Below are 27,949 nucleotides of genomic sequence, written 5' to 3'. Positions count from 1 at the left end.
TTAGACTGGACAGCAGTGGGTAATGGCATATGATGTTGAACATCTTTTTATATGCTTATTTGCTGTCTGTACATCTTCTTTGGTTTAGTGTCTGTTCAGATTTTGCAATTGAGTTTTTGTTTGTTTTTGAGTTTCAAAAGTTCTTTGTGTATTTTGGTTACAAGTCGTTTATCAGATATATGTTTTGTGAATATTTCCTCCAGTCCGTGTCTTTTCATTTCCTCAACAATGTATTTTTCAGAGCAGACGTTTTTAATTTTAATCAAGTCCCACTTTTCAATTTTTTCTTTCACGGATTGTGTTTTTGGCATTGTATCTAAAAACTCGTTGTCAATTCCAAGGTAATCTAGGTTCTCTCCTATTTTGTCTTCTAGAAGTTTTATAGTTTTGTGTTTTACACTTAGTTCTATGATCCATTTTAAGTTAATTTTTGTAAGAGGTGTAATGTCTGTATCTAGATTTATTTATTTATTTTTTTGCATGTGAATATTCCCTTTGTCCAGCTCCATTTCTGGAAAAGACTCTCCTTTCTCCATTCAATTGCCTTTGCTCCTTTGTTGAAGATCGGTTTACTATACTTATGTAGGTCTATTTCTGGGCACTCTATCCTATTTCATTCATCTATCTGTCTATTCTTTCAGTAGCACCACACTGTCTTGATCACTGTAGTTTTATAGTAAGCCCTGAAGTCAGTGTTTGTCCTCTAACTCTGTTCTTCTTTAATATTGTGTTGGTTATTCTGGGTCTTTTGCCTTTCCATATGACACAGTTTTTTGTTTGTTGCAGTGGTGGCATGAAAGTTTATTTTAAAACATAAATTTATTTAAGTTAAAAAAAAGTAAATCAATTTAAATAGAAAAACATGTTAATAATTGTACTGGCAAAACCAGAAAGTATGAGAAACACTGGAGAGGGAGACTGGAATGAAAGAAGACTGGACAGTGCTCGGTAGATCAGCAGCTCCTCAAGGGCACACCTGTGTTTCATTTCACCTCTGTGCCTGCCCACTGTGTACCACATGGCCAGGAACCATATGGGTGTTCTGGGAGGGAGGTGTCCAAGACAACTTTGTTTGTTTCAGGCTTTTGTGGCCATCAGAATAAATGACCACACTGTGCCCATCATGGCACCCAGGTGTCCAGGCAATCATGCAGAGTAGTAAAGGCTGCTCAAAACTGGCACGCCACAGGTTCCAATTATATAGTAGTTGTGCCCTGATTCACAATACTTGGGATTCAGAAACCAATCAGCCACAGTGAAATGAGATGACAGGTGGAGGTGTCAATCCACCCACATTCCTTTTCGCTTTCACTTTAGATTAGGAACCTTGACTAACCTAGGCTTATGAACAGGAGGTCAACTACCGAGAAATTTCTGTAAACAACTGCCTCTCCTCAAAGCTCTCCACATTCCAAGAAGGTAATACATGAGAACAAATAATCCAGGTAAATTTAGCTTTAGGAATTAAAAAAAAAATTATGATATATTTTCATACTAAAAAAGTGTATATGTTGTATATGTATAAAAAAATACGTTTACAACATATACACTTTTTTAGTATGAAAATATATACTAAAAAAGTGTATATGTTGTATATGTATTTTTTATACATATACAACATATGTATAATTAAATAAAAATATAATAAATACATGTTTATCTATGATACCTTACCAGCAACTCTTAGAGCCTGCTACATGCCCCTAACCTAACCAATCACATCCATCCCCCTACCTCTGCCACAAAGGGAACTACTGTCTTAAAACTCTGTTCATCATTCTCTTACTTTTCTTTATAAATGGACCTCGCCTGTATATGTATATACAAATACATGCAAGTGCATCTGTGCAATTTATGTATAGCATAGTTTTGTCTGGGAACTTTATATGTATGTAATTATTCCATATGTATTCTTCCATGACTTGCCATTCAGCTTTACATTATGTTTTGGAGGGTTATCCATGTTGATACAAATAGGTGCTGATCATTCATTTTCATGGCTGTATTGCATTCTATTGGATGAACCTATGGCAATCTATTATCATTTCTATCAATTGACAGACAGTGCTAGGCTTGGAGGATGATTTCAGGACATCACAGTGCCCTTCAAATTTCTCCCCCTTTCATGCAAAAAATATCACCAGCAGAGGCTTGCAGCTTTGCTTCATGTTAGAGACAGGTTTTCAATGATGGGTAAGTGGTGAAAAAACTAGGGGGCTGGGAGCCAGAAGAAGGAGACATCAAAGGAGAGAAGGGCCTTAAATGAAAGGGGAGGAAGAGATAAAAATAACTCCCCATACTCTTGTGCCTGGGCCAGCGCATGCTGACTGTGGCAGATTGAGGAAGGCTTTCACTCTCACCATCCGCTTCCCCTCCCACAGATGCCTTCTGTGAAAGGATATGCACCCATTGCCATAGAGTCAACTCCAACTCATAGCCACCCTGTAGGACAAAGGAGCCCCATAGGGTTTCCAAGGTTGTAATCTTTAGAGAAGTAGACTGCCACATCTTTCTCCTGTGGAGTGCCTGATGGATTCAAACCACCAACCTTTGGGTTAGCAGATGAGCACTTAACCACTGTGCCACCAGGACTCCTTAGAAAGGATCTATAGTGTGTGAATACTTAATCTACGAAAGCATCCACCCCTAGATCAGCAAATTGAGCTCCAAAGTTAGTCACTTTGATAGATCCCAAAGTGAATCAATTTTGTGCAAAGGCTTCCCATTGACATATTTTTAATATTCATCTTTTCCTTACAGTATATGGGATTAATTAGCTACCACAGTCATCAGAGGATACAGTACCCATGAACCTTTAGTAACCTTTTTTACTATTTTCCATGACTCTGAAATTCCCCACCCACAGCTTCACTTGTGAGGAGTGGAAATTATTTAGAGGAAGTGATACTATCATCAGCTCAGCATCACCATGGGAAACATTTCCCCCTAAAAGCACAGTAGTAAGTCTTTGCCTCAAATCACACCATTGTGTCATGCATTTAGCAAGTACATTGTTCTCTTAGCATCTGCTTCTCTAGCTAGACAAGGAGTAGGTCGTTTGCATCACTAACTGTTAATATGCTTGGTTGCTACCAAAGGTTAATAGTTTGAGTCCACCCAGAGTTGCCTTGGAAGAAAGTCCTGATGATTTACTTCCAAAAAAATCAGTCATTGAAAACCCTGTGGAGCACAGTCCTGACATACATGGAGTCATTATGAGTTGGAGTCAACTTGATAGCAACTAGTTTTTGTTTTGTTTTTTTTGTCACAGAAGAAATGAAACTTTGAGGAAATAATGCTTTCTGCTCCTCCATCAGAAGGAGAAGGTCAAAGAAGTTAAGGTCAGTAATTTGCCCCAGGAGTCATGGTCATTGTGTTGACTTTGGTGGCCATGGGGCCTCGATGGGTGAGAATGATTACTGGCAAATGGAATCCATTAATTGATCAACTTAGAGAGTAAATGAGTAAGGGATATCATATCTTATTTCAAAAAATAATTTAGATGCTATTTATTCAACCTTCGTTATGGGTTTTTTATTTATGGGTCCCCTAGTGGCCAGTGATGCCAAACAGACAAAACCCCCATCCTTAGGAGCTTACACGTCCCATCGTCCAAGCAACTACGTAAGTAAAAACACTTGCAGTAGTTCTCATGCCTTTACGAAGCATGGCAAACACAACTAAACAAACAAACGAACAAACAAAAAGAACAGTTGCTGTCAAGACAGTTCTCACTCATGTCAACCTTACGCGTCAGAGTAGAACTGCGTCCTGTAGGCTTTTCATGGCTGTAACTTTTTGGAAGTAGATGGCCAGCCCTTTCTTCCTAGGTGCTTCTGGATGAATTTGAATTGCTTAACTGTTTGTGCTACTCAGGGATGCCAAAAATACAACTAAAGCCAGTCAAATCCTACTTTCCTATATAAATACAGTATTGGGACACATTGAAGCTTGGGTCAAAGGCCATAACTTCATGGACTTTATATTTTCCCAGGGCCCTCATATTCAAAGTATAAAATAACCATAAACACATTTTAACAATAAGGCACAATATGCTATCCATTGTAAAGCTTTCACAGACTCGTATAATCCAGTTATAAATGTCAGTGAGGATTAACAAATTGCATGAAATTGTATTTAAGATAACATTACCAGGGTCTTTTGTACAGGGCTATTTAATTTTTTCCTCAGAATTTCTTTGTCTTTATGGCAAAATAAATAAATAAATAAATAAATAAATAAAAGAACGACTTCCTTAATTAAAATAAAAAAAAATTTTTTTTTTCTTATTTTCATTAAGGTGTTAAAATTTCAGGAGAATTTATTTGGGAAGACTTAGAATGCCTTGATGGTTTTTGTTTGTTTTCTTTGCTTCCTTTAAATTGCTTACTTTCATTGACCTCTTTTTCTTTGTGTTTTTGCTTTCTTTTGTTTTTGTCTGAGGCAAGGACAGGCATTAGAAATAAAGGCATTCGCTCATGGTAATTAGAGCAGGGAGCCCATTTCCTTCAAATGACGGAGTGTCAGTGCCAGCTTGCTGTGAACGCTGTACGTTGCCAGGGCACAGGAGGGCCACCTGCATAACTTACATACCCAGAACATCTGTATTTTGTTAGGACATTTGAGTGTTCCAGCCTATGGACCAAGGGGACACAGGAAAGCACTCCACAGGCTAGTTTACTTCAAAGAGTGAGAAATTACCAAAGAAATCATTGTTGTAACTTACCGTCTATTATCTCCAACATACAGCTCCTGCTGTCAAGAATCTTACCTGTAAGTGAGGAGGGTGTGTATGTTTGTAAAACAAATATCACATTTAAAAAGCAGCTAAATGGTCTCCTTCGTGTTCCCCCAAAAGGCTGAGTGTGTCTCCAGCTCAGGACTTAGGCACTGACTGTTGCCTCTGCCTGGAAGCCCTTCCCAGAGATGCCTGCTAGACTGCCTTTCTTCCTCATTCAGCTCTCAGGTCACATGTCACCTTATCAGCATGGCCCTCCTTTATCAGGCTACATGAAATAGCCACCTACCTGGTCACCACCCAGTCCCCTTTACCTGTGCTTACCACCACCTGACCAACTAATTAACTATTTGTTTCTTATCTGCTTCTTCCCATGGGGATGGCAGCTCAGAGGAGGCAGGACTTTGGTTCACTGCTGTATCTGTAGCAGAGCCCTGGTGGCGCAGTGGTTAAGTGTTTGGCTGGTAACAGAAAGGTCAGAGATTCGAACCTACTAGGCACTCCGCAGCAGAGAGATGTGACAGTCCACTTCCATAAAGATCACAGCCTTGGAAACTCAGTGGGGCAGTTCTACCCTTTCCTATAGGGTCAACTATGAATTGGAATTGACTTGACGGCAGTGGGTTCAGTTTTTTTTGTATTTGTAGCACAGAGTTGTTGCTGTGCGCTATTGCATTGATTCCAACTCACAATGGCCCTATAGGACAGAGTTTCCTAGGCTGTAGTTTTTACGAGAACAGATCACCAAGTGTTTTCTCCCACAGAGCCACCGGATGGGTTCAAACCATCAACCTTTCTGTTAGCAGCTGCGTAGTTAACTGTTGTGCCACCAGGGCTCCTAGCACAGAGTTGGTTCTCAATAAACACTTATTGAATGACTGAGTGAATGCATGCATGAATGAATGCAAGAGTGAGAGTGAATGAATGAATGAGTGAGTGTTAGCACCGAGTGTTGTTATTCCACAAGAGCTCTTTAAGCAAGGAAGCCTGCTCAGAAGAGGTGGGACCTGGATGATGTCCTAGAATAGCCTGGAATAGAAAAGCATAAGGAGGCCATATGAGGAAGAAGAGGTGGTCTGAGCAGAGCAGCGAGCCCGAGCCCGACGGAGGCAAATGCACTTCCGCAGGCCTGTGAGCTGATCGCTGTGCCTGGAGTGCAGGGTCAGGAGGAGGAGCGCGGGAGGTGGGAGCCATTCTTCTGTACATGGATAGGCAGGCAGCATACTGCCAGTCCCCTGTGAAAGGCCAGAAGCCAGCCTGCTCTCTGACCCCCAGGACTGTGCATACTGCAGGCAAAGGCAGACGGTGCCTCAGGAGAGCTCACTGGGGCCTGTTCCAGTGTTTGAATAGTGAATTGGTTGAAAAACAGAGTTCTACTGGGCACATCAGAGCAAGGAATATTTTTGACCTGAGTATTTTTCAAAGGAAATGTTGCTAGTTGCTTGCTCCAACCATAATGAGGATTTCCCTCAGTAATTCTTGTGTGTAATGGCTTACTGGGGCCCAACCTGTCATTCAGGGCTTGGCTCTCCTGGGGTCCTGGCAGGATGACTTAGCTGAGAAACGTGTCTGTTGTTGTTAGGTGCCGTTGAGTTGGTTCCGACTCATAGTGACCCCATGTACCACAGAACAAAACACTGCCCAGTCCTGAGCCATCCTCACAATCATTGTTATGTTTGAGCCCATTGTTGCAGCCACTGTGTCAGTCCATCTCACTGAGGGTCTTCCTTTTTTCTGCTGACCCTGTACTTTACAAAGCATGATGTCCTTCTCCAGGGACTGATCCCTCCTGACAACATGTCCAAAGTATATAAGACACCATCTCACCATCCTTGCTTCTAAGGACCATTCTGAGAAACGTATCTAGTGGTTAAACAAAGTATAAAACAAAGTATAGCATAGGAAAAAGACTCTTCACATACATCAGTTAACACTTTCAGCAATAAAATTCTGTGAATATCCAGTTTGAGAACCATTGCCCTCTTCTGTGTCATGTTTTATCTCTGCTAGGTGATTTTGTTTCTTAATAGCATAGAAGTGCCACTTGGCCCCACATTTCCTATTTGAGCTCTGCCTAGCTTGGGTTTTCTTTCCTATGAAGCTATTTGAAATGCAGTTGTGTATATTAGTCTTAGTCAGGGTTCTCCAGAGGATCAGAATCAATAAGATGGATGGATGGATGGACGGACAGACGGACAGATAGATACATACATACACACATACATAGGTAGATAGGTAGGTAGATAGGTAGACAGGTAGACAGATGATAGATAGGTAGGTAGATAGATAGATAGATAGATAGATAGATAGATAGATAGATAGATAGATAGATAGATAGATAGATAGATGATTGGTTGGTTGATTGATTGATTGATTGATTGATTGATTGATTGATTGATTGATTGATTGATTAAGAAATGGGCTCACATGACTATGGGGGCTGGCAAGTCCAAAATCTGTAGAAACTCCAGCAGTGTTGTGTGTGAAATCCGTAGGCCAGGCAGTGGGCAGGAAATTCCAGCATGATGTCTACTTACAGTCCTGAAGCAGCATTCTTCTCCCTCAGGAAATCTCAGTTTTTGCTCTTAAGGCCTTCAGCTAATTGGATGGAGCCCATCACATTATGGGATGTAATCTGCTTTACTTAAAGTCAATTGATTTCAGTGCTAATCACATCAACAAAATACCTTCACAGCAACATCTAGCCTAGCATTTGACCAAATAACTGGGCACCATAACCTAGCCAAGCTGACACATAAAATTAACCATCATAATCTTAAAAGTGTGAACATAATCCAAATATTCACTAGTACATTTTGCCAGTCCACATTTTGGAATACTCTGCTACCATGAAAAAGAAGATGATCAGCTCACAAAGACACAAAAAGATGTGAACTGAATCCAAAGCAACAACTACAACAGGGTACACCTGATCAAAATACGTTTTCCATCTCCTTGTAAAAAATAAATTCTGGCAAAATGTAAAGAGGAAAATATTTAGAAGTATGTATCACTGGGGTTGATATACAACAGGTTCACTTTCTTCAATATTCATTGTCAATCTTGGATATTTTGAAATGAGTTTATGTTGTTTTTGTGAATGAAAACAGGATTTAAAAACACTTGCCAGGCTCAGAACATCTTTTAGTCCTCTCTGTGTTTATGTGTGTTTGCACGTGTGTGTGTGCGCGCGTGCACGTGTGGTGGAGGGGAATGGTCACTGGAGGAGTGGGGAGTTCCTACTAAAATTTAACACTAGGAATGTGTTTATAAGATAGTCTGGAGCCCTGGTGGCAAAGTGGTTAAGAGGTCAGCTGCTAACCAAAAGGTCAGCAGTTCGAATCCACCAGCTGCTCCTTAGAAACCCTATGGGGCAGTTCTACTCTGTTCTAGAGGGTCACCATGAGTAGGAATCGAATCAACGGCAATGGGTTGCAGCTTAATAAAATGATTATTCTCCTTCAGAAGGCTTACCTTTTAATCGTTTGCTCATTTAGTATATTCTTTAATAAAAATTTGCCAAAAGTAACCAGTAATTTTTTCAAAATGTGAGAAAGAGTCATACACCTAAGATCTTTTCTCTGAGCGTGGGAACAGTCACAGAACAATTGGCAGGTGGAGTAAATGAGAGAAGTGATGACTGCAGTCAGGAGAAGGGGCAGACCCAAGAGAGCTGGGGTAATGTGGTGGGGTGCTTCACCAGCTGTGCAATATTCAGCAAGAGAATTTACCTGTCTGTAAATTAAAGGAATAGTAGTAGTCCCAACCTCACGGAGTTGTTTTGGGGGTTGTTGTCTTCAGATGCTGTAGAGTCAGCTCCAACTCATGGTGACCCCATGTACAGCAGAATGTAACATTGCCCGATCCTGTGACATCTTCATAATCGTTGGTATGCTCGAGCCCATTGTGTGTGTATTTTGAGTGCTTTCCAACCAAGATCAGACGATAATCTGTTGTGATCCATAAGGTTTCCGTTGGCTACATATTTAGAAGTAGATCATCAGACCTTTCCTCCAAGTCTGTCTTAGTCTGGAAGCTCTGATGAAACCTGTCCACCATGGGTGACCCTGCTGGTATTTGAAATATCTATGGCATAGCTTCCAGCATCCTAGCAACCCACAAGGCACCACATTAATGACAAACTGACAGATGGGTGGTGGGTTTTGAGGGTTACATGATACATATATGATACTAAAGAGTGAATAAGATTTGACAAGAAGAGAGAATTTCAGAAGAGAAGAACATAGAAAAACAAAATAAAACAAAACAAAAATGCATCCATGTTCTTCTAGGATGAATGAAACGATCAAATTGAATTTAGCTCAGTCTATGTAAGTTCGAATCCGCCAGGCGCTCCTTGGAAACTCTATGGGGCAGTTCTACTCTGTCCTAAGGGTCACTATGAGTCAGAATCGACTCGATGGCACTGGGTTTTTGGGTTATGTAAAGAAAGTCAAAATGATATTTCATTACCTAGTTACCTTAGTTACTTAGTGCTGCTGTAACAGAAATACCACAAGGTGGCTTTAAAGAAAAAAATATTTTCTTACAGTTCTAGAAGCTAAAATCTCCAGACCTGGGTCTTGGTCAAACCAGGGTCTCAGCCATGTCGATTCCTTCTTTGTCAGCAGCCCCAGGCATTCATCAGCTTGTAGACGATCCTCACATGGTTTCTGTCTTCTCGTGTGTGTGTGTGTGTGTGGTGTGTGTGTGTATGTGTGCGCGCGTGTGTGTGTGTGCGTGTGTGTGTGTGTGTGTGTGTCTCCCTGGGTCTAATCTGCTCTTTTTATAACTCGGAAGTGATTTGATTTAGAACCTGCTCTCCTTGGGTATGATCTAATTAACATAACACAGAAAAACCCTATTTCCAAACAGGATCACGTTCACAGGTACTAGGGTAGGGATTCCAACACGTATTTTGATGGAGCACAATTTAATTCGTAACACTAGATGATAAACAGATAAAAGTGTTGAAATAAAATATGAGGCGGATTTGCTAAAGTTAGCTCTCTCTTGTGACCATGTGGACCAACCAGTACATTAGTCATTAGTCAAAAATATTTTCTGAGCCCCTACTTGTTCACCAACAGTGAACAAGACAGACACAGTCCCTACCAGCCTGGTACAGTTTTCAGGTGGGTTTAGAGCCAGAAAACTATTGCAATCACTTGCTTCAGTGTATGTTGATTTGTGACATACCCAAGTGTTGTGGTCGTTACCTCAGTGTGGCTCAAAGAATAAAAGAAAAGGTCCTTGTGTCACCCTCAAAAGAGTCAATTCTTGATTTTCTGGGCTAATGAGGTATCGCAGCAATAAATATAGTTGAGCAATTAAATTGTGTTTATTTTATCTCTAAACCAAACAAACTTTCATTGTTTTGCCTTTCAAGTGTAAACCTTTTCTCCATCTGTTTGGCTTTCTGGTTATCCTCCAACCCCATCACTCCTTCTAAACTGCCAAATGGTCATGGCCCAAAGGAGAAGGAAGAAGCAGCTAAGTGTCAGGTTGTCCAGAATTCATTCAAGCAAACTTGGCACTGGAGTTGCATGACCTCAGTAAACACCTTACAGCCCTTGTCCTGTAAAATAAATGCAAATGGTCCCTGAAACACTGAGGTTTTACTTACTACCCCTGACCACACTGAAGAGTCCTTGTAAGAGCCAACATCCAGTCTTGTAAACTCTGGAGAGTTCAGACACGAAGGCCAGACATTTCATAGCTCTGCAGGATTTATGTGCAAGGGGGTGCTGGTGGAAGGTGCCAAAACAGCTAGTAGCTACATTTAAAAAATTATAGTCATTAGTTGGTCCAAAAGGGTACCATTCACTTGTAGAATCCTGGGAGTTTGGTCTCCAGGGAAATGTTAAAAATCAGACAAGAGTCATTACAGAAATTTCCAGTGGAAAAAAGTTCCTTGTAAGAGAAGCTGAGAGACTTGCTAATTGCAGCTCACTCTAAAGGCAATGAATAAAGAAGACTGAAGAAGAATGGATTATTTTAAATTATGGTGTTGGCAAAGAACGTCAAATATATTATGGGCTGCCAGAAGAACAAATAAATCTGTCTTGGAAGAAGTCCAGCCAGAATGCTCCTTAGAAGCAAGATTTGGACATGTTATCAAGAGGGACCAGTCCCTGGAGAAGGACATCACGCTTGGTAAAGTAAAGGATTGGTGAAAAAAGAGGAAGACCCTCGACAAGATGGAAGACACAGTGGCTGCAACAATGGGCTCAAGCATAACAACAACTGTGAGGATGGTGCAGGACTGGGCAGTGGTTCGTTCTGTTCAATCAACTCCACGGCACCTGACAGCAACGACAAAAGCTAATGACAGTCTGTAGCATTTGCAAAGAAAGCACAGGGTGTTTGAAAGATGGTGAGGGGTATAGGGGCTCTTAAAAAGAACAGATGGACCTGAATACAGCATGTTTCCTTTATAATGACAAACCATTTTAGAATGAACCGCACTGGGACAGCCATCACGTTTCCATTCTCCAAGAATGTTACCAGCAGTAAAGATTTATAAAACACATTTGCTCTGCTATGTTTTCCAAAAGTTCAGTCATACAATAATGTTTGCAGGCACGTCATACTACAATGCCTAAATTTCAAACATTTCCTTGACATAGGATGACCACAGTAGAAAGGAATGCTATTCTTATCCAACCATCAGTTTTGTTTTCCTTAATCCCAGAAACTAAATCACTGGGTACTTCAGAGGCTCTGATCTAAATTATAATTGATATCCACTGCCTTTTTAGACCACTGAGTGATTTTAACCAGGCAAACCCAGGAGGAAAGATTAAGGTTGCCTCAGTGAGGAAAGGCTAATATTTTGGCCAGTCATATTGTGAGATTTTTTACTGGGATGGTGAGTTTACTGCAGTGACCTTTCCATTTATAATTTGGCTTTATAGGGCTCTCCTCTTGAAATAACTCCTTTCTTACTGTTCAAAAGAATGAAAACCAGGTTGTCGTCGTTTTAATGTGGCAAATATATATATAACAAAACATTTGCCAATTCAATACCTTTTACATGTACAATTCAGTGACATTAGTTATGTCTGTCATGTTACATAACCATCACCACTATCTCTTTCCAAATTATCCCATCACCATTAACAGAAACTCGGTACCCCCTAAGCAATGATTCCCTTTTTCTTCCTCCCTCCTACCCCTGGTAACCACTGAGATACTTTGGTCTTTATTCATTTGCCTATTTCACGGAAATGAAACCAGGTTTTTATTTTATGTTTGATTTTTCACTTCAAGCTGGGTTCTAGTAAAGATCAGCCGATCAAAATATTAATAGCCAACGTTTAGAAACTAATTTACAATTCACTCAGCACATTGATCCACTTCATCTCATTTCTTTTTCATGATGGTCCTGGGGCATATTTATTATATCCTCACTTCACAGATAATGAAACTGAGGAGACTGCACTGTCTCCAGCCCTTCTTATTTACATAAAGTCAGACAACTGAGCAACTGGTACAGCTAGGACTGGAACCCAGTCTTCTAATAAGTCGTTTGCTTAAAGGGGTTTATCCACTGACAAGGCAGCTCTTTACTGTGGATGCTGGTAGCATAGGTGGGCTTGGAGTAAAGACATTTTGTTTTTCTTAGACTAAAATGCATTTTATTTCAAGATAGGATTTTTTGATTTATTTCCGCCTCCCATATATTGCTTTAAAAGTGCTGAGTTCCAAGGGCTAGCACATGGAAAAACTTACCACACACATGAAGTAACCCGTTGGTACCACCAGTCTTCCTTCCTAAATGCCATTTTCTTTTTTTTGTCACTTGTATGACCAACCCCTCTTTTCAAGTACCTAATATCCATGAACTCCTTCCAATTCTACTTATCAAAATGGGATTTTAGGAAAGAATTTTTTTTTTCACTTAGTGTAACTCCACACTACTGTCTGCGTCACATAGATGACACAACCTTGCTTGCTGCTTGCTGTAAGTGAAGAGGACTTGAAGCACTTACTAATGAAGATCAAAGACCACAGCCTTCCAGTATGGATTGCACCTCAACATAAAGAAAACAAAAATCCTCACAACTGGACCAATGAGCAACATCACGATAAACAGAGAAAAGATTGAAGTTGTCAAGGATTTCATTGGATCCACAATCAACAGCCATCGAAGCAGCAGTCAAGAAATCAAAAGATGCATTGCATTGGGTAAATCTGCCGCAAAAGACCTCTTTAAAGTGTTGAAGAGCAAAGATGTCACCTTGAAGACTAAGGTGCACCTGACCCAAGCCATGGTATTTTCAGTCGCCTCCTATGCATGTGAAAGCTGGACAATGAGTAAGGAAGACCGAAGAAGAATTGATGCCTTTGAATTGTGGTGTTGGTGAAGAATATCGAATATGCCACGGACTGCCAGAAGAATGAATAAATCTGTCTTGGAACAAGTACAACCAGAATGCTCCTTAGAAGCAAGGATGGCGAGACTGTGTCTTACATACTTCGGACATGTTGACGGGGGGATCAGTCCCTGGAGAAGGACATTGTGCTTGGCAAAGTACAGGGTCAGCGGAAAAGAGGAAGACCCACAACGAGGTGAATTGACACAGTGGCTGCAATAATGGGCTCAAGCATAACAACGATTGTAAGGATGGCTCAGGACTGGGCAGTGTTTCCTTCTGTTGTGATTGGGTCGCTATGAGTCGGAACCGACTCAACAGCACCTAACAACAACACTACTACTCTTCTGCTAGTTTTGTTTTAAACCAAATTTCTTACTATGGAATTAGAAGTTTTGCTTCTCTAGTAAAGGGAATTTTAGGAAACAGATGAAAAAGTGGATGTTTTAAATTGGGGACATTTTTCTTTACCCCCAAAATTCTGCCATGTAGATCTACTATGCTTTAGTCAATCCCATTTCTAACTAGGACGTCTTGATCTACCAACTAAGCTGTGATATCACAGAAAGGCACTTAGCAGGGAGAGTTGCTTTTCTTTGAAAGTCGTGCAAGAACAGACCTACGGAAAGCTAGGGTCATTTGTTTTTTCTCAGTGGAAGGATACAGGATGTTTATGCACTAATTGTTGTTGTTAGCTGCTGTTGAGTTGGCCCTAACTCATGACCACCCATGTACAACTGAATAGAATGCTGCCCAGTCCTCTGCCATCCCCACGATTGGTTGTGGATCAGACCATTGTGATCCATACGGTTTTCACTGACTGATTTTCAGAACTAGATCACCAGGGAATTCTTCATGGTCTGTCTCAATCTGGAAGCTCTGCTAAAACCTGTTCAGCATCATAACAACCTGCAAGCCTACTGACAGATGGGTGGCAGCGGTGATTGTGGTGCATTGGACCACAGAGAACAGAAAACAAACTCTGTTCTCCTACATGGAATGTGGGAGTTTTACCACTGAACCTCCAATGCCCCTATGCACTTTGTTGTTAGGTGTTGTCAAGTTGGTTCCACTCATAACGGCCCTATATAAAACAGAATGAAACACTGCCCAGTCCTATGTCATCCTCACAATCATTGCTACGCTTGAACCCATTGTTGCAGCCTTGGTGTCAATCCATCTCACTGAGGGTCTTTCTCTTTTTCACTGACCTTCCGCTTTACCAAGCATGATGTCCTTCTCCAAGGACTGAGCCCTTCTGATGACATGTCTAAGGTATGTGAGACGTAGTCTCCCCATCCTTGCTTCCAAGGAGCATTCTAGCTGTACTTCTTCTAAGACAGATTTGTTTGTTCTCTTGGCAGTCCATGGTATATTCAATATTCTTTGCCAACACCACCATTCAAAGATGTCAATTTTTCTTGGACCTTCCTGATTCATTATCCAGCTTTCGCATGCATATCAGGCAGTTGAAAACACCGTGGCTTGGGTCAGGCGCACCTTAGTCTTCAAGGTGACATCTTTGCTTTTCAACACTTTGAAGAGGTCTTTTGCAGCAGATTTGCCCAATGCAATACATTGTTTGATTTCTTGACTGCTGCTTCCATGGCTGTTGAATGTGGATCCAAGTAAAATGAAATCCTTCACTACATCAATCTTTTCTCCATTTATCATGATGCTATTTATTGGTCCAGTTGTGAGGATTTTTGTTTTCTTTATGTTGAGGTGCAGTCCATACTGAAGGCTGTGGTCTTTGATCTTCTTCAGTAAGTGTTTCAAGTCCTCTTCACTTTCAGCAAGCAAGGTTGTACCATCTGCATAACACAGGTTGTTAATGAGTCTTCTTCCAATCCTGTTGCCCCATTCATATTCATATAGTCCAGTGTCTCGGATTATTTTGCTCAGCATACAGATTGACTAGATATGGTGAAAGGATACAACCCTGATGCACACGTTTCCTGACTTTAAACACGCAGTGTCCCCTTGTTCTGTTCAAACGACTGCCTCTTGACCTATGTACAGATTCCTCACGAGCACCATTAAGTGTTCTGGAATTCCCATTCTTTGCAATGTTACCCATAATTTGTAATGATCCATACAGTCGAATGCCTTTGCATAGTCAATAAAACACAGGTAAACATCTTTCTGGTATTCTCTGCTTTCAACCAGGATTGATCTGACATCAGCAATGATTTCCCTCATTCCACATCCTCTTCTGAATCCAGCTTGAATTTCTGGCAGTTCCCTGTCAATGTACTATTATAGCCACTTTTCAATTATCTTCCGGAAAATTGTACTTGCATGTGATATTAATGATATTGTTCGATAAGGGAAGGGTTTGAGAAATAATAATTTCAGCAAATGGAATGTTAAATATTCTGTTGTGAGACAACGGATTCTAATAGGAGGGTGAAGGTAGAAAATATGGACACCATAATGAAAGGGGCTGGACACAAACTGCCCCAGTTTCACCCCCTCTTCTCCTTCTGCCCCAGTTCTTCTAAACACCCAGCCTGCTGGGCTGACCTTCATCACTCTCAGCACCGTCTCCAGCCCCTCTAAACTGGAGACCAGGAGGCCACAGAAGAGATAGGAAAAGAAGAGAGGCAACGCAGAGGTTGCATCATAATAAATAGTATTGTTTAAAAAAAAGTAGCAGGGTGTGTTTCATGCCACCCCCTCCTCATTCCTTCCTCATGGATGCTTCAGAGACGTTCTGCTTGCCAGTGGGACTGCGGGGAATAGGAAATACACGGTGGCTGTTTAGTTAGTGGGTGGAGGGGAGAGGAGGATGGAGAGTAATAATATGATAACACAGTAATTACGTTTTATTGAACACTTAGTATGTTCTAGGGAAACACGCTTCCTTTGACTCACAACCACCCAAAGAGGAAGGTATTCTGACCTTAATTTTAGAGCCACCACAGGAATTAGAGGAGTCCTGGTGGCCAAGTAGTTAAGAGCTTGGCTGCTAACCAAAACGTCAGCAGTTCGAATTCAACAGCCACTCTTTGCAAACCTTATGGGGAAGTTCTACTCTGTCCTATAGTGTTGCTATGAGTCAGAATCAACTTGATGGCACACACACACACACACACAGGAGTTAGAAGCAAGTTAGGAGTCAGCCTGCCTGGGTTCAAATCCTGGTTGTGCCAGATATGTGCTGTGTGACCTTGGGCTAGTTACTTAACCTGTCCATGAACCAACTTCCTGGCCTTTAAAATTGGGGCAATAATACTATCACCCACCCGTGTTGGGGGTCTCCCTGGGCTACCCCCAGTTTTTATGACTCTTCTAGGAGGGTTCTCAGGGCTCAGGATATAGTCGTTACTAACAGCTTTGTTCACTACAGTGAAGTGTACAAAGCAAAATCAGGACAGGGAAAAGGCACATGGGGCGGAGTCTAGAGGAAACCAGGCGGGAACTTCCAAGGGCCCTCCCCCAGTGGAGGCACACAGGATGCTCTCAGTTCCTCCCACAGCAAGTTGTGGCAGCGCATGTTAGATGCTGTCTACCAGGGAGGCTCACAGAGACTCCACGCCCGGGGTTTTGACTGGGGGCTGGTCACACGGGCACTCTCTTCCTGGGATGTGCCAAAACTCCAGGCTCCCAGAAGGAAAACAGGTATTCGGCATAAACCATGTTATTTGCACAAACACTTAAGCAGGGTGAGCCTGTCACATCAGGGAGTGGTAGGAACCCAAGTCCTCAGTTTCCAGCCAAGACTCGCCTTGCAAGCGGGCCTCTTTAAGGATAGTGGTTTCAGGCCTGTTACATTAGCTCTTTTACTCACCACTTCATTGGATTGATGTGAGATTAAATGAGACGATACATATCCATTGGTTGCAAAGTACCTTACACCTGGGAAGCCTAAAAAATGTTGGCCATTACTATTAAATGGGAAAAGAAAACATTGAGTGAGATTTAGAATTGATTACTGAGCCAAGATTGGCTCAACTGGAATCTGAATTCACATCTGCCTACTTAATCACTTCACTCTAAACCAAAAAAAAAAAAAAACCAAACATGTTTGCCACTGAATCCAACTCATAGTGACCCTATAGAACAGAGTAGAACTGCCCCATAGAGTTTCCAAGGAGTGCCTGGCAGATTCAAACTGCCAACCCTTGGGTTAGTAGCCATAGCACTTAATCACTATGTCCCCAGGATTTCCTTCATTCTAGCATGTGCAAAAACAGCGTCCTTCTTCACATGTTGGCTGGAGACTGCAGATGGTAGATCTCTCCCTGCTCTGGCCCTCAGCAGATGGAGTCTTAAGGTAGCCGACTCTTCTGAAGCCAGCTTCCTCTGGCTATAAGCAGTGTGACACAGGGGTGGAATCCTCATTGGCTAAACCTGCACAGAGAGTGTAGACAATGCCTAGTACTTCAAGCCCCCAAGTAAGCCTATTTTGTATTTAACAAAACCTTTCCTTCCTATTTCACTAGGCATGCTTTCTTGAGGTCCCTCTTTTTGCAGGGTGTGTGTCCATAACACCCAAAGAATTTTGTTTTGTAAGGTCTGGATGAAGGAATCCTGGTGGCACAGCAGTTAAAGCACTTGGCTGCTAACAAAAAGGTGGGCGGTTTGAACCCACCAGCTGCTCCTCGAGAGAAAGATGTGGGAAGCTGCTTCTGTAAAGATTACAGCCTTGGAAACCCTATGGGGCAGTTCTACCCCGTCCTATAAGGTAGCTATGTATTGAAATCAACTCACCGGAATTTTTGTTTTTAAGGTCTGTGTAGTAAATGCATACATGATAGTTGAAATCATCCAATCGTAAATCATTTTCAGGCTTAAAAATTCTGATAAAGAAATTTCTCTTGCTGAACTCCTCCCAATGCAAACCAGCTCATCAATCTCTTTAAATCACGGAATTCCCTCTACTTCACCTTTCACCAGGTTTCCGTGACTTTGGCTTCGACGATGGACAGTGGACATATCCAACAGCGAGCATTTGTGGCGAGAGCCCACTCAGTCTAACCAGAGAAAGCCCTGCGTTGAAACAGGGTCATTGACCGCAGTCGGTTGAGAAGAGTCTTTTAGTTGCAAACAGAAGTTTTGCAAGGAAAGAATTTTAAGTTAAAAGAAACTGCATCGTCAATGGAGTTTGCCTTCTGGTCATAAAACATGATGAAACAGAGAAAGAATAGTTTATTTCAACGTTAGTGTAGTTAGTTGTCCGCAGATCTCTCTCTTCCGGTAAATGAAGCTTTTTGCAAATGTCTTCGTTCTCTCTGTCCTCCATAGTGTAGCACAGAATTGACACATGGTGACTGTCTTTGTTATCTAGTGCTGCTTTAACAGAAATACCACAAGTAAATGGCTTCAATAGGACAAAGTAGAACTGCCCCATAGAGTTTCCAAGGAGCGCCTGGCAGATTTGAACTGCTGACACTTTGGTTAGCAGCCATTGCACTTAACCACTATGCCACCAGGGTTTCCTTCTCACAGTCTAGGAGGCTGAAGTCCAAATTTAGGGCGTCAGCTCCAGGGGAAGGCTTTCTCTCTGTTGGCTCTGGAGGAAGGTCCTTGTCATCAATTTTCCCCCGGACTAGGAGCTTCTCAGAGCAGGGACCCCAGGTCCAAAGAACACACTCTGCTCCTGGCCCTACTTTCTTGATGGTATAAGGTCCCCCTGTCTCTCTGTTTGCTTCTCTCTTTTACATCTCAAAAGAAATTGACTCAAACAAAACTTATTCTTATAGATGGAGTCCTGCCTTATTAACATAACTGCCTCTAATCCTGCTTCATTAACATCACAGAGATAGGATTTATAACACATAGGAAAATCACATCAGATGACAAAATGATGGACAATCATAAAATATTGGGAATCATGGCCTAGCCAAGCTGACAAACATTTTTGGAGGACACAATTCAATCCATAACAGTGATTGTTCAATAAATGTCTGTCCATTAACATTCAGGGGGACACTGGGGTTCACTGGTAGAGTTCTTGCCTTCCACGTAGGAGAACCGCCTCGGATTCCCGGCCAGTGCACCTCATACGCAGCCACCACCCATCTGTCAGTGGAGGCGTGTGTGTTGCTATGATGCTGAACAGGTTCCAACGAAGCTTCCAAACTAAAACAGACTAGGAAGAAAAGCCTGGTGATCTACTTTTGAAAATCAGCCAACGAAAACCCTATGAATCACAACAGTCTGATCCAAAACCTATCATGGAGACTGGGCAGCATTTTGTTTCCTTGTCCATGGGGTCACCATGCGTCGGTGGTCACTTTCATTCGGAGGCCGGCCTGATGACAGCCAACAACAACATTAACATCGAATTCCTAATACATTTCCATCTAAGAAAAGAGATTCACCTTCGGGATGGTGGTTTATGACATACCCTGTGAGCAGGTGGGCACTTCCGGGATGACTATCATGAGCACAGCGCTAAACTTGGACACCTAGGTGAGTCTCTCCCTCTGGTGAGAAAAGTGGGCAAGAGAAGGGAGCTATAGTGAAAGAACCATGCGCTGGGGTTGTTTAATATCGTTGTTTAAAGAGTAAGTAATAGAATCTAGAAAAGCTAAGATGTGGGGCTCAGGCAATGTGGAGATAGCTCCGGCTGCTGTAGCTGGGCTGGTCCAAGGATGCTACTGAAAGGCTTAAGATGTGTGCAGAGGAAAAGCAAAAGGCAGAAACCACGAAACGAAGAAGAGAGAAAAAGAAAGCAATGGAAATGGAACACAATGCTAGCCTAGCACAATTCATGAAGATTTTCTAATTCTTTCTGATGCCGTCTCCCAGATATGCCTTGGCTATCTGGGCCTTTGGACGTTTGCTCAGGCTACCTTGTCCTTCCTACCCATCTGGCAGGCTTCGCTCACAAACCACCTCCTTCTCCAGGTGGGCTTTTCTTGACAGCCCCAGCCCACCCCAGCCCCCACTGCTTTCTCCCTTCTCCAAACTCATATAGCTTCCTTTGTGATGTTGAATATTGTTCCTTAGGGTAACAATTAGATCTTATATGTTTTTGTATACTCCTAAGCTTCTTATACAAAAATGGCATGCTTTTTGTTCTCTTATCAGCAACCAGGATTTCTTAGCCACCTATGTGAATGGGGTAAAAAGAGGGTGCTATCTAGGATTTGGTCTTATTTCAACCAGGGCCTCCTTTTCTCCAACTCTGATCCCATTTGCACTGCTGTTTAAGTACAAAGGATTCCATTAGTAGGTTTACATCAGGCTGTTTTCCTGTTTCCAGGTCACAATGCTTAATTCTGGAGACCATTACTCAACTATGGCACTGTTTCCAAGATCGGATACCTCAAAAGTAAATGACAATAAGAAAAATAAACAAACACGTAAAACAAAGTCACATACGCATGCATACGCAGGACACACATGCACACACCTAGGTGAGTCTCTCCCTCTGGTGAGACAAGTGGGCAAGAGAAGGGAGCTATAGTGAAAGAACCATGCGCTGGGGTTGTGTAGAATTTGGCCTGTCTCTAGAGTTTGAAGGAACCCTCTGCTATGTGCCCTCTCTGTTCTTTCTGTTCTATTGCTCTGCTCTTGTGAAGACTTCTCAGCCTTCTCTCAAAAGCTCCATGCCGGCAGAGAGTGGCTCTCTTCCCACACAATTCTTACTTGTGACAAGGATTTCAGTTTGTTCTCTTCCCCATGCATCTCCTTAAATTATCAGCAGACTATTGGTAATGTTCCCCTTTCAGTTGCTCTGCTGCTGATCTGTGCCGCATTTTGTATTCACAACCCTTTCTTCTTTCCTCATATGTCACACCCTCTTCTCCCCGAGGGCACCCATGTTTTTGTTTGGTATCTGTAGCACCAGAGACTGAGTCTTTTTCTAACAGCAGTTTCCCTGGAACTGCAGAATTTGGAGCTGGCAAGGGCTGTGATCTCTCTGCTCCATGATGCTCTGACACACTGAGGTTTGCGGGATTCTACCACCGAGGTAGATAGTTTAGTTAGGACTTCTACACTGACCTCTGCTAATAGACCAACATCCTCCTTGTGTCACGATATGGGCGGGAATTTCAGAAGATTATTTGTTTGATACAACTGTCAATCACACTGCTTCAAGATGTGGTTTGTCCCTCAATGGCATGAAATGAGTCGCAAGGGAACAGCTGCCCAGCAACAAGATGGCGCACCACTATATTACCTGTACTGGCTGTCATCCTGTCAGCTCCAACTCATGGGGAACTGTAGAACTGTGCTCCATAGGGCTTCAGTAGCTAATTTTCAGAAGTAGATCACCAGGCCTATCTCCTGAGGTGCCTCTGGGTGGAGTTGAACCTCTAACCTTTTCATGAGCAGCTGAACACTTTAAGCATTTGTACCAGCCAGGGATTCCACCAACATGTTAAACCAAACCCACTGCTGTCGAGTAGATTCCAACTCATAGTGATCCTGTAGGACAAAGTAGAACTGTCCCATAGGGTTTCCAAGGCTATAAATCTTTACAGAAGTAGACTACCCTATCTTTTTCCCATGGAACAGCTGGTAGGTTCAAACCACCAACCTTTTGGTTGGCAGCCAAGCACTTTAACCACTGCTCCACCAGGGCTCACCAGCATGTTAAGTTCTCCCAATTAGAGAAGATCTTGATGGCAAAAACAGTGTTTAAGGAATAGGATGCCAGTCTTATGTGGTGGATCTCCTTGAAGTCCTGGTTAACAATATGTGGAAATTTGTTTGGGATATTGTGAAAGAGGAAAATTACCAGCTCTGCCTGACAATCATTACAGACCTAAAAGCAGCACTGAAGGACCTGAGCGCTTAAACCTCTTTAAGGATTGCCTAGTGTCTTAGTCATCTAGTGCTACTATAACGGAAATACAGCAAGTGGATGGCTTCAACAAAGTTTGTTCTCTTACAGTCTAGTAGGCTACAAGTCCAAATTCAGGGCGTCACCTCCCAGGGAAGGCTTTCTCTGTTGGCTCTGGAGGAAGGTCCTTGTCATCAATCTTCCCCCAGTATAGGAGCTTCTCAGCACAGGGACCCCAGGTCCAAAGCGCATTTTTCCTGGCACTGCTTTCTTGGTGATATGAGGTCTCTTTGGGGAAAGAGTGATAGGTTCTTTATCGTTTTTTAAGGGCATTTAGTCTTGCTTTCAGTTATTGAGCTCTGTGTCTGTGAATTGGCTTAAACCGTAAAATTAATACATATTTTGGGGGGATGCAAATCAATCCATAACACCTAGTTTCCCCCTAGTAGTGGTAATGTGCATAACCAATAAAACCAAACCCGTTGCTGGCAAGTCAGTTCTGACTCCTAGCTACCTTATAGGACAGTAGAACTTCCCCATAAGGTTTCCAAGGAGCGCTGGTGGATTTGGACTGCCGACCTTTATGGTAAGCAGCTGAGTGCTCCAGTGTCCATAGGTAAGCCACACTATTTCTGGTTTTCTTGTTTCTCTGTTGCCTACAATCGTGTAAACTTGGCCCCTCTCTCAGTATTTTAGTCTTCTCAGCCAGTGGCATCACTAGAGGGGTAGGGACCGCACCAGGTGACACTTTTAGAGGGGGGTGACACCAAAATGATATTGTCTATGAAATTTTTGTACAGTGTTTCAGCAGAAATTTATTGTTTTTCATAAAAACATCCCTGTAGTTAGTTATAACAACAAAAGATTTTTTTTGTAAGCTCAGCTTACATGTATCAGTATACCTACAAGGCTAAAACTCTACACTAATTTACTTTTTGAACCTTCAGATGCGCTCAGATCAGAGCTGTCATTATGACCCAATTACACCGATGCTTGAATCATGTGGTTTTGTCTGTACGTGCTATAAGCGTGCACTGTTATTTTCATTGCTGCCGGTGTTTTTATAATCACGAATTTTGTCAAATTCTCTGGTGTTTTAGCTACAATATTGTGGTAATTAGCATGGGGAGAGGGGGTGAGACCATGTATTATTGCACTGGATGACACCAATCCTAGTGATGCCACTGTCCTCAGCCTTCTATGAAGGAGCCCTGGTGGCTAAACGGTTAAGCCCTCAGCTGTTAATCAAAAGGTCAGTGGATCAAACCCACCAGTGGCTCCACAGGAGAAAAGACCTGATATTTTGCTCTTATAAAGGTTATAGCCTAGGAAACCCTATGGGGCAGTTCTTTTCCATCTTATGGGTCGGAATCAACTTTACGGCTCACAACAGCAGCCTCTATGAATGGTAAGAGTTATTTTCAGTCTCTTCCTGCAGCACAACCCCACCCATCACCACATAGTCTTCCACGTATAGGACTGGACACATTTTTTAAAGAAAAAAGAATATTATGTCTTGATTCCAGGCCAAGAGATAGTGATTAAGAGTGACACGCAGGCCACGTTTCTTCCTGCCCACAAGCCTGACCACCTCCCGCCACCAGGCTTCCTATTGGCTATCTCCAAGGAAAATAACCAGTTTCCTCTGCAGTGACTTGATTCTCCAAATTATATGTAAATGAAAAGCTTTAAAAACCCTGGACTTTATTATCTAACATGATATTTTCCTGTTAACCAGGTTCGGAGGTGCTTCCAGAAACACAAACGCCGTTAACACTTGAGAACTTCAGGACACACCCGGCCAAGTCCCCAGGCCAGTTTGCACTGGAAAATAGGCACTTCTGCCACTCATTGCGTCAGGGGACGAGCATTGTTCCTGTCGGGTAGCTGACTTATGCAATGGCAGAGCCTTTGTCCTTTCAGCTGTGAATAGTCACCACCTGAGGCAAAAGGGGCTGTTTCTCCTCGTTGCCACAGATTTGGCTGTTCAGTTAGGCTGATGTAGAGCTAATTTAGAAAGGAATATTTCTCTTTAAGTATAGGTTCTGATCCAAACCAAACCCCTTTGCCAGGGTGGTGATGGGAAGACCCTGTGTCTTCTGCCAGTTTGGGCACACAACCTGTTTTCTCAGGGGTAACAGGACTCTATGCCAGCTACTCAACTGTCCCTTTGCAGTGCCATCAGGGAAGCAAAAGTCTGCAATACGGAGGGGGATTATCTTTTTAAATGCTAGTAGTAGTAGTAGTAATATTTATGTTTGCTTTCTGGGTGCTGTCTCCTATTTCAAGCAGTTACATAAAAGCTGCAAAGCCACTTAAACCCGATCTGAATGTTCCTCTCGAATTTGGACTCTACACTCCTGTATTTAGTGGCTTATAGTGGTTGGTGGCTTCTCTTCCTTTCGAACTTTGTTTGGGGCGTGTCTGGCCCTGAAGTCTGCGGTACAGCCCTGTGTAGTTCTCTGTGGTCCAAGAAACATTTCTGGGACTAGTGATGCTGGGTAGAATGAGGGTGCCAGGGTGCCTGCAGCTGTTTGAGTCCCGACAAAGAAGGAAAGCAAGCCACAGGACAGCAGGAGGACTGGGCAGAAGTGGACAGCACACAGCCTGAGCAGGGGTTTGGGGTGGCCACTTTTCGGCTTCCAGAGGGATGAATCAGTTACCATCCAGTTGATTCCTATTCATGGCAACCTTATGTGTGTCAGAGTAGAACTGTGCTCCATAGCCTTTTCAATGGCTGATTTTTTGTAAATAAATCACTGGGCCTTTCTTCTGAGGCACCTCTGGGTGGGTGGTAACGGTCTAACTTTAGGTTAGCAGCCGAGCATGTTAACTGTTTGCACCACTCCGAGACACTTCCAGAGAGATAATGGCAAATTCACCCACAGGAAAAAAGAGTAACATCAACTAGCCTGTGCCTATGTAATGACCCAGCAAATTAATTTAGAAAACTTAAATAGGACAGCAAGCTAAAGAAAGCCAGCAAGAAGTTGGTGGGTGAAAAGTAAATCTAACAGCCTTGAGAAAATGAAAAACGAAGAAAAAATGGTCTTTGAGTGAGTCCAGTGTGCTGAGCTGGAGGCCCCAGGCCAGAATGCACGCAGCTGCTTCTTTGTTTTCAGCACAAAGCCCCCTAAAGCTGAGAGCAGGAAATCCTGTCGTTCCCACCCATGTCCTCCACCAAGGTCCCAGGGGACAACATTCCCAGCTCCTTATTTGGACAGCAGAAACCTTTCTTACACTCTGATGGGTGTAGTCAAGATATTCCTTACAAAGTTGGTTGAAAGGTCACTGTCATTAAAACCAATAAAACATTTATCCATGCAGTTTTTCATCAATAATTTACTGAGTGCTATATGGGAGGGAGGGGGGGAATCCCTAGTGGTGCAGTGATTATACACTCAGCTGCTAACTGAAAGGTCAGCTCTTCAAACCCACTAGCTGTTCCTTGGGAGAAAAGACCTGGCTATCTTCTCCCAAAAAGACTATAGCCTAGGAGAACACATGGGGCAGTAGTACTCTGTCCTATAGGATCGCTATGAGTTGGAATCCACTCAATGGCACACAACAACAACAACAACAACACAGAGGCCCTGGGGGAAGAAGGTCCCCGGGTGGTAAAAAGAGGTTTGCACTTGACTACTAACTAAAAATTGGCAGTTCGAGCCCACTCAGCAGCATCTCAGAAGAAAGGCCTGGCAAATTACTTCTGTGAAGGTTATAGCCAAATTCTATGGAGCAGTTCTACTCTGTGATCCATGGGCTTGCCATGAGTCAGAATTGAGTTGAATGATGATTCAGTGGTAGAAGTTTCTCCTTCCGTGTGAGGGGCTGGTTTCGATTCCTGACCAATGCACCTCAAGCAGAGCCACCACTGTCTGTCAGTGGACGCTTGTGTGTTGCTATGATGCTGAACAGGTTTCAGCAGAACTTCCAGACTAAGACAGACTAGGAAGAAAGGCCTGGTGATCTACTGCCAAAAATCAATTAATGAAAGCCCTATGGATCACAAAATTCCAATCCTATTGTGTATGGGGTCTCCATGAGTGGGGGGTGTCTCAATGGCAGCTAATAACAACAACAGCATTCTAGAAGGAGGTGAAAGGGGGATGTTTCAATAATCACAAAGATTAAAAGAACCAGAGAAAAGGCTCAAGTGAGCTTAAGATCTAGAAAAATCCTACCAAAATAGCTCACCCCTACCTAGAAGTTTTTTCCGAAGGCAAATTCCCTGGCCTCACCCCAGCCCTGCTGAATCAGAAACCCTGGGGCTGGGGCACTACGATCCCGATTTTAACATGCTCTCCCCTCCTCTGCTCCCCCTCCTCCACCCCCATGCATGGAAAGTTTGAGAAGTATGGGAACATGGTGTCTCAAACAATGGCGTGCATTGCTAATTTGTGAGGTTCATGGAAAGTGATTTATCATTAATGATTGTTCATATGCCACTATTTGTGAATAATTTATGTCACCTGAAAAAAATTTTAGCAATATAGATCCCTGGCTCCACCCCAATCCTGAGGAGTCAGAATCTCCAGGTGTGGTAGCCAGGAATGTCTGTACATAATTTTAAAGCTCCCCAGGTGACTCTTATGATCAGCCAGGTGTGAGAACCACTGGTCCATAAGAGCCATTTGTCCTGTTACAAAGAAAAATAAATCATGGAATTCTTGAGGGAGGTCCCTCAGAAAGCAGGCTTTCCTGCTACCAACAAATCTTATGCAACCAAAACCCATTGCCATCAAGTTGATTCAGACTTGTAGCGACCCTGTAGGACCCCTGATTTTTTAAACATAAAGGTGAAACGACTCACTAGAGCGGAAGTAGAGCTTGTTGAGTGCCTTTCTCCTTCTGCAGAGGCTGCTGTGGCCCTTTTAAAAACCTGGAGTCCCCAAAATATGGTTTGAAACCATTGATAGTTCTGCCACTCCCTCTTTCCCCACCCCACTCCTGCCCCCATTCGTTGATAAAGAAACTGAGGCTCAGAGGAGGAAAGTTACCTGACCAAGCTAGGGATACAAGTGACCAACTGTATAGGTTTGCCCAGGACTAAGGGTGTCACCAGGACTCAGGACAAACCAGGACGAGTTGGTCACCCCAGGTCAGAGCTGAGACTAAGCCCATGCTTGTTCTGCCTATCGGATGGTTCGCCTTGTTATTGTTGTTATAATGGCAAATTTCTGCAAGTAGAATTCAGGCTACTATTTTTTTCTTTCTTTTTAAAATTTGTTTTCATGTTCTCATTCCAGAAGGATGTAATGAAGTAGTACCCTTCTTGTCGTGTCAATTCTGACAACTGGCGACCCCATGTATGTCAGAGTAGAACTGCCCCCCATAGGGTTTTCAAGGCTGCGGCCTTTGGAAGCAGATTGCCAGGCCATTCTCCTGTGGTGCCTCAGGGTTGATTTGAATCGCCAACCTTTTTTGTTGGTAGCCCAGCACTTAACCATTTGTGCCACCCAGGGACTCTGAGAGGAGGAGGGATTTGTTCTTGTAACAGGAAAGAGCTTTGGGACAACTAGATACAGGGCTCAGTCTCACGAGGACTGGGTCTCTCTCTCCAACGCTGAGTGTCGAAGATTGGCTCTGCCAACACACAGCAAGATGGCCGCCCGCAGCTCCAGGTACACATCCTCATCTCCTGGAAACTCAGTGGTTTTTGTAGACCTCCCTAGGAGTATCTCTCTTAGGCTGATGTGTGTCATGTGCCCATGTGTAAACCAATTACTGTGGCCGGGACATGGACTACCCTGATTGGCCAGGCCTCGTGCATGTGCTCATCCCTAGCACCAGGGACTGAGAATAAAGGCAAGTCCCCAAAGGAAAATCAGAATGTGGCTCCCAGACTCAGGGAAGAAATGGATGCTGTGCAACGAAACAGTAGATGCCCATTGTTGCCTTAAATTGAACCAAGAACCCCCATCCGTGAGATCTGGTCACTTCAGCACTAGTATAGCGCAGTTTCTTCCTCCTTGCACACTCAGCCCAAGTCTAGGCAATATTCTAACCTGGGGTTAGCACACCCGGCTGCTCACTGAAAGACTGGAGGTTTGAGTCCATCCAGACGCACCTCGGAAGAAAGGTCTGGCG

At 42.9% G+C, this 27,949-nt stretch overlaps 1 protein-coding gene across 4 annotated transcripts in view; it reads left to right on the top strand.

Moving 5' to 3' along the window:
- The window catches only part of NEDD9 (neural precursor cell expressed, developmentally down-regulated 9), a 217,950-nt gene that overhangs the window by 7,496 nt on the left and 182,505 nt on the right, over positions 1-27,949 (top strand). The window contains exons 2-3 of one of the 4 annotated variants that reach the window (XM_064280663.1): positions 3,272-3,341; positions 18,019-19,536. The exons of 1 other annotated variant lie outside the window; for it this stretch is intronic. The gene's annotated coding sequence lies outside the window, so the exon portion shown is untranslated. The remainder of the gene's footprint in view (positions 1-3,271; positions 3,342-18,018; positions 19,537-27,949) is intronic. 2 more of the 4 variants (XM_064280671.1, XM_023555818.2) reach the window with 2 other exon arrangements.

Source organism: Loxodonta africana, chromosome 1 (genome assembly GCF_030014295.1).
Source record: "Loxodonta africana isolate mLoxAfr1 chromosome 1, mLoxAfr1.hap2, whole genome shotgun sequence".
Classification (NCBI taxonomy): Eukaryota; Metazoa; Chordata; class Mammalia; order Proboscidea; family Elephantidae; genus Loxodonta; species Loxodonta africana.
Note: the sequence above shows the minus strand (reverse complement) of the source record. Positions and strands in the feature narration are given on the sequence as shown.